Genomic DNA, 7,855 nt, shown 5'->3' with positions numbered 1-7,855 from the left:
TTCCTATCATCTCTGGGATTATGACTGAACGCCTCTAAGTCAGAATCCTCCCTACACCGTAATGATACCACAGTGTCGTGGAGCCTCGGTTGGCCTGGGATAGCCGGCCTCTCTCGGGGCACCGGTGCATAGAGCCACTCGTTTGGGGACCGGAGTGTGGACGGAAGGGAGCCGCCTCCATTGCCCTTAGTGCACCGCATATTCCTGGGGCAACTGGTGCTAAATCATTCGTAGATGACCTGATTCTAGGTCAGGGTTTCGTAAGTAGCAGAGCAGCTACCTCGCTGCGATCTATTGAAAGTCATCCTCTGAGCCAAGCTTTTGTCTTTCTGTGTGTGGGTGCTTATGGATGCCATCCTCCACCACACCCAGGGGTGGGTCCCTCTGCCGCCAGGACGGCAGGAGGGACGCGAAGGGGGTGATGTGGGCTCACGGGAGGCCACCTCCACCACGTGCCCTCCTGTATGGGGGCCTCCCCTTCCCGTCCCTGCGCCACCGGGGTGCGGGATGGGGGCCACCATCCCTTGCGGGTCAGCAGGGAATGCATATCAGAACACTAAAGAGTGCTTAAGCAACAAGATCCTAGATACCCGATGGCGATTCATGCAAGAGATTGGGAAGCACAAGACAAGCACAAGAACTTTAAGTTCCACAGCATACAAACGATAATGCCAGGGAGGTAACCAAGAACTTATGCTAAGACAATGCGAATCACGCTGGATTATGAATTCGCGTGCAGTTGATAGGGGTCTCAATGTGAATCATGAGATGCAATATTTTCTTGGAACATGGGTGGTTGACCTGATGCTTGTACTGCTTAGACTGTCGCATCTTACCGGAGCTTATTTGATTATTGAGGTTTGCAGCTTGACAATACATGTCTGTACTCTTGTGATACTGTTGATATCTTATGGTGAATCCATGCTAGGAGTGTAAATAGATATCTACTCATCTGAGTATTATTGGTTATTGTCAGTTTTATTGACTATGATACCATATGTGACAATAGCTGTAATTGTGAGTTACTAACATAGATATGCACAATCTCAATCTAGTGTTAGACATTTACGTTAGAAATAATGAACACCTCTTATTGGTTTAGTTTCTATCCAGTTAAGGAACATACAAAATTCACAGATGTAATATAAACATTTATTGAGTGTACATCGACTGTATTATCATCATGCTTTTGACTATGAATGAATTTAAACGTTTACTAGAATGCATACATACTTAACACACCCAGTTCCCAGGTTGGAGTTCCCCTATTAGGTGGATTTGATGATGGTTTTGGCCATCATGTTAGTTAAAAGTGATGCGTATTAATTTATGTAACTGGAAGTAACTTTTATACAATCTTGTGGTACAAAAACGGGAGTAAACACTTATACATAACCAGATTGTGACTTGAACTTAAGCAAGACTATCAATTTGGAACACTTAGGAACATTTGGGAATTAACGAGCATATACTGACGGTAGTATTTAAAACTGACATAACATGGCGCCGGGTTACAACGCTGAAACGCAAGCATGAATGAAGTACTCTTCATTGAGTAACAAGACCAGTAGACAGGTAAGAATAACACTATATAATGGGTCAGCTATGTGTTGGATAATCATTTTATTTTTAAAAAAATGTGATGTGTGTGATGGGTTTATTGGGGACAAATGAGCATGGCACATGTGTATCGGTAATCGGTACAGCTGCGTGCGGGATACTCTTGACAGTGCAATGTCTAAATGGGTTGGTTTGGATTGGATGTAAACAATTGAAGTATCAGTACAAAAAGGTCAAAGAGACCAAATTATAAATAATTAAATATTTATTGTAAATAGAGGCCCACAGGCAACCAGCAATGAGCGTGGCTGACAGGTGAGCAGATGGCAAGAGAATGGCACAAACATTCCATGACGTGTACTATATACAATGGCAAGGTTCTAAGTGACATCACAATGCACCAGCAAGTGTGGTTGGTAGTGGGGTGAAAGCAAACTTAACAAAACACTGAACTTTATTATACAACAAGGAACATGTATAACATCTCCCTTTCTTTAACAAAATATAATTAATACATTACATATTCTTTGTACTTGTCAGGGAGGCGGGAGATCCTTCCAGAATTGATAGAGGAACCCTCCATTTTATCACGAGAAGTTACAATACTACCATTTGCAACTCCTGCTGCACAAGTGAGAGAACTTGGAAACTGGGACCCATCAACATTAGATCCTTTGTTAATACTACATGAATGATTAGGATCAAGTATTTCTCAACTTTTGGTGCAATAAAATGTAACAGAATTTCCATCATGTACATCTACAAGTGAATCACATTCAGGATTTTCCACAGCTTCAAAGTCAAACCACACACAACCTTTTTCCCTGTCTGAAGAGTTCATATTGGAATTTTCAATAAGTTCTCTTTGACCATGTTTAAGCTTTATGATATCGCTTTTGCTTCTCCATCCTTTGTTATTTAATAGAACAGAGCCACAAGCAACATCTACGACCTCAAGAGGTTCAGAATATTTGTACTCTCCTTACTTTGTAGGGTTTCCTTACAATAACCCAATTTCTCTTTTCAAACTCTTTGACTGTCGCTCTGTGAATTTTGCCATGCTCATTTTTTGACCTAAGTTGGTTTTCTTGTATTCTTTCTTTTACTTTAAGCTGGCCATTGTCAATTCCCAGAAAACATGAATCTCCTTTCTCATTAATAAAACATTTAGGTGTAAGTTTAGAATTTCCTTTCCTGACTCTCATCAAGAAAAATGGTGAATGTGCAGTTACACTGTTGGTAGTGTTGTTGTAATCATTTACTTTTTCCTGTATAAACTCCTTTACTGAAAAACCTGAAGCAATAGCCAGTTGTACACCCTCTTTAATAAATCTGTTGATTCTCCTGACCTGTCCATTAGATTTGGGTGAATATAACGTTGTTTTCTCTTGCTTAATACCATTACTTTTAAAAAATGACGCCATTTTATCAGAGGTAAGTTGTATACCATTATCAGAGACAATGAAACTTGGTAAACTTTCGATGGTAAAACATTTTTTTTTAAATTCAATAACAGAATCAGTGTCAATTACAGCTATGATATCAAAATAGAATCATTTACTGTAGTAATCAGTTATAACTATTATAAATTTACAATTGTTTTATAAAATATTGAAATGACCTGCAAAATCTATGGCAATTTTGTTCCATGAAACATCAGGAATAGAAACCAGTTGCATTTCATTAACTCTAGGTTTCCACTGTTTGTCAGATTTTAAACAAACAGCACAACTGTCAACAAAAAGATTAACATCCATGTCCAATCCATGCCACCAATAGTACATTTTTAACATTTTCTTTGTTAAAGTAGAACCTGGATGACTACTGTGTGCAATGTTGATTAAAACATTTCGTAATTTAGAAGGTGGAATAAATGGATCTCCACAGGATAAAAACCCATTAACTATACTCAATTAATTTGAAACTTGGAAATAAGTTTTAAGCTCTGAAGAAAGATTCCTTATATGAGGCCAATTACCTCATCAACAGTGGCTAGAATACATTCCGTGTCTTCCTCATCCTTTTTATCAACATCCAAAATCGGTAATCTTGACAAGCAATCTGCTCTTATTTTATCCTTGCCAGATATGTGTTTTATTGTAAAATTATATTCTTATAACTTTGCTAATAATCTAACCAACCTGGCAGAGGCTTTACCGTTTCCTCTTCCACAACCATCCATCATATAGGTAAGTGGTTTGTGATCTGTAATAAGTTCAAAATGTTTCCCCTAGATACATTTTCAGTTTTTCAATGGCCCACAAACAAGCCAATGTTTCTCTCTCTATAGTAAAATAATACAACTCTGAATTATGTAGGCGTCTGGAAATGAATGCAACTATATGTACATGTCCTTTTACCTTTTGAGTAAAAATGGCACCAATTCCAACAGAGCTAGCATCTACTGTAATAACATTGACACCTTCTGAATCATAAGGGTTTAACATAGGAGCATTGACATTAGCTTTTTCAACATCTGAAAAAGCCACATCCTGTTCTTTAGACCAGATATATTTCTCACCTTTACGTAACAAAACTCGTAAAGGTTCAACCTAGTCAGCATAATTTTTGATGAAACGTGAGTAATATTCACTGAGTCCTAAGAAGGATCTCGGAGAATCTTTGTCTTATGGAATGGGAGCATCAGAAATTGTCTTAACTAGATCAAGTTTAGGTCTAATGCCATTTCCACTTAAAATATGACCTAAATATTCCATTTCTGTCTGAAGAAATTTGCATTTGCTTTTGGCTACTGTCATATCTCTTTCATTCAATTTTTGAAGAACAGTGTCAAGTGTCTTGTTGAGCTGTTCAACAGTACTAGCATGTATAAGAATGTCATCTTGAAATTTCTATACACCGCTGACATCTTTTAATATACACTCCATAATTTTTTTGGAACACACTAGCTGATGATGCAAGGCCAAAAGGGAGCCTTATAAATCTGTATGCCCCTAAAGGTGTAATGAATGTAGTGTAATCTTTGGAATCATCAGCAAGTTTAGCTTGATGGTAGGCCGACTTGAGGTCAATTAATGAAAAATATTGTGAACCTGAAGTAGCTGCTAATATCTCCTGTATTTTAGGTAAGGGAGGTCAATCCACTACTATATTTTTGTTCAAAGACCTCAAGTCGGCACAGAGACGAATATCGCCATTTTTCTTTTTAATGTTTGCAATTGCAGGAATTCACTCTGCAGGATCAGTTTGTTCTATGACTTCCTCTTCAACCAACTTATTTAATAGTTTTTGTAAATCACTCCTGACTGACAATGGAACAGACCTTACCTTGTGTTTAACTGGAATGGCATTTTTCTTAATTTTGATAGAATGCTCAAATCCTTTAACACAACCAGTACAGGCTTCAAAAAAAGAATCATATTTACTAAGAACAACATTTAGATCATCAAAAGAAGAAGAAACTTGAACAGATGCAACATCAACATCACCCAGAATAATAGGGTCATCTGCTCCTGGTATTAAAATGATACCCAAATGTGTCAAATCTATCCAACCTACAATATTCCTTCCACGTTCAGCAACATATATTTTTGAATTGATTGACCTACCTTTTATTTTTAAAACATCCATGAAATAACCTAACATGTTTATGTCCAAAAGCTTTAGAATTTACATCTGAAGCTATTAAACCAAGATGTGACCAATTCTATTTGTATTTTTTATCAGAAACTTTAGTGATAGGCGATCTTGTGTCAGCCATAATTTTTAACTCAACTGTACCAATGTATGCCAATTTTTCGTCAATAGTTAGAACAATATTCAAACACATTTCTTTGACAAAGTCAACAACATTACTTACTTTTACATTTTGAAATCGATTTGGTTTAAAATTCTTGCAAACACTAGCAAAATGCCCAATTTTTAAACATTTAGTGCACTTCTCACTGATTGCAGGACATCCAGAAAAATCTGCCTTATGACTTTTAGATCCACACCTGAAACAAACAAAATATTTAGAATCTGACATTTTTCCTGGTGTGTTACTTTTCTCATTTTTGTACTCCACTTTCTTTTTGTCATGTACAGAAAAAATGTTAGCCTTAAAACTACTTTCTGCTGACAGCTCTTTAGAGCTTTCTAAAGAACGTTCAGTTACCTTTGCTAAATCTATCACTTCTTGCAGTGATGGATTTCTGCACGCCATTAGTCTTTCTTGAATTTTTTTTTCCAAAAGAATGAGACACAAATTGGTTACAAATATAAACACCAACCATATCTTTAAATTCACATTTCATGGTTAAAACTCTCAGACTAGCGATATATTCTTCAACAGTCTCAGTCTCAGATTGCTTTCTCATTGCAAAACGATGTTTCCCAATCATAACATTTGGTTCTTCATCAAATTGTTTTTCAAGTCTTTTAATAACTTCCTAATACTCTTCCAAAGGTATGAATTGCCCTGGAGGACCTTCATATTCAGGTAAGCTGTCAAATAATTCCTGTCCAGATGCTCCAAGCAAACCAAACATTATTGCTTTTTTTCTTTCTGGTTTATACTTTTTGCCATCAATGGCTACTAAAAAGTTTTCAAAAGAACGTAACCAGTTTTTCCATTTCATAGAATGTTTGTCTGGATCTGTTAAAATTGCTGTTGGCGTACATATATTTGAGTTTTGAGACATAACGACTCCTGAAAAGTAGCCTTCTTCCACCTTAACTTTATGATCAATTTTGAATATTGTAACACAAAAATTCATGTAATACTTCAAATTTAATCGGTATATAATCTTTATTAATTTTAAATTCACAGGTTTCGAATAATACTTGAAGTTAAATTGAAAATGAGCTTATGTGAATATTTTGCTCACATCTTATAAATGTTTATATTTTTTTATTGGATTTACTGAACTAAAGTCATTCATAAAAAGAAAACAGTGCAGAAATGGTCGTTTATTTTAAAATAAATATGTTGTACCTTATTCTAAGGTGTTTGAAAAAGTTTCGACCAGATTCAGCCGATCGGTATTGTTAGGCGGGCTCCGCAATACTTACATTAGGAGTTGCCTGCTTTCAAGATGGAGTCATGCACATCACGTTATGTTCTTAGTGTGCGTCGAGACTCTTGGATGACGTAAGATCAACTGACGAAGAGTTGAGACTCAACAGACGAATGAACCGTTAATGGTCACTCTCAACAGTCTTCTTTAATGGTAAGCTAAAATTGAAAAGAAAACGAACGCGTATAACGCGTTCACAAGTTCCATAAACTGATGCCATCTATTAAAGGCGAAAAACATAGTAACTTGCCTCATGAAATGTTTCTTGAATCCTGAACTGTAGAAATTTGAAATCGCTTAACGGCTGTTGCGGGCCTCCGAAACTCGCTCACGAAATTGCCAAAACCCTTGTCGCCAAATTGAAGTATAAGTACAAAAATGTTAAAGAGACCAAGTTATAAATGATTAAATATTTATTGTAAATAGAGGTCCATAGGCAACCAGCAAGGAGTGTGGCTGACATGTGAGACGATGGCAAGAGAATGGCACAAACATTCCATGACGTGCACTATATACAATGGCAAGGTTCTAAGTGACATCACAATGCACCAGCAAGTGTGGTTGGTAGTGGGGTGAAAGCAAACCTAACAAAACACTGAACTCTATTATACAATAAGGAACATGTACAACAACAATTTGTACCAGCTACGTGCAGGATACTCCTGATAATGCGATATGTCTAAATGGGTTGATTTGGATATTTACTTTACATACGTACTGCCGGAAGTGTGAGGCAGCCGTTTTTAAGCATACTGGTCTGATACAAATTTGGGTTCTCAGCACTGTTTTACGTTGTAATTTTGGTTAATCTTTATTTTTGCTTTCACTAGTTTTAGCATATATTAGTTAAAAACAGTTAATTTACTGTCAATCTGTTTCTGTTTTTATGCAATTGATTCCCTGGTATACGGAGCTTACCAGATCGGATGGCACAAGGAGCTGGATATGAGTTTGATATTGGTGAGAAGCTGATGTGCCGTATGTTTTATTTTGTACTGGACTGTACTGAATTAATTATGATATGGTCTGAACTCTTCTATAAAGATAACATATATATATATATATATTTTTTTTTTTTTACAGATTTACAGAAGAACTTTCGGTTATTTACACTGCCGTATGATTTAGAATTAGTGAGATTACAACAGGTGAGCGGGTGTGGCAATTTGCAAATATTACAACTTATCCCTGGGTAATAAGGTAGTCCTAAGGAGATATAACGAATTAAGGCATGCCTACATCACTATTCCACATTTCCATTACTTGCGGTCACATGG

General features: G+C 36.6%; 1 pseudogene; it reads left to right on the top strand.

The window, feature by feature from the left end:
- Positions 1 to 322, top strand: part of LOC146860418 (28S ribosomal RNA) — a 1,389-nt pseudogene extending 1,067 nt beyond the window's left edge.
- The last annotated feature ends 7,533 nt before the right edge of the window (positions 323 to 7,855 follow it).

The sequence above is a fragment of the Triturus cristatus genome, chromosome 3_1, assembly GCF_964204655.1.
Source record: "Triturus cristatus chromosome 3_1, aTriCri1.1, whole genome shotgun sequence".
Taxonomy (NCBI): domain Eukaryota; kingdom Metazoa; phylum Chordata; class Amphibia; order Caudata; family Salamandridae; genus Triturus; species Triturus cristatus.
Note: the sequence above shows the minus strand (reverse complement) of the source record. Positions and strands in the feature narration are given on the sequence as shown.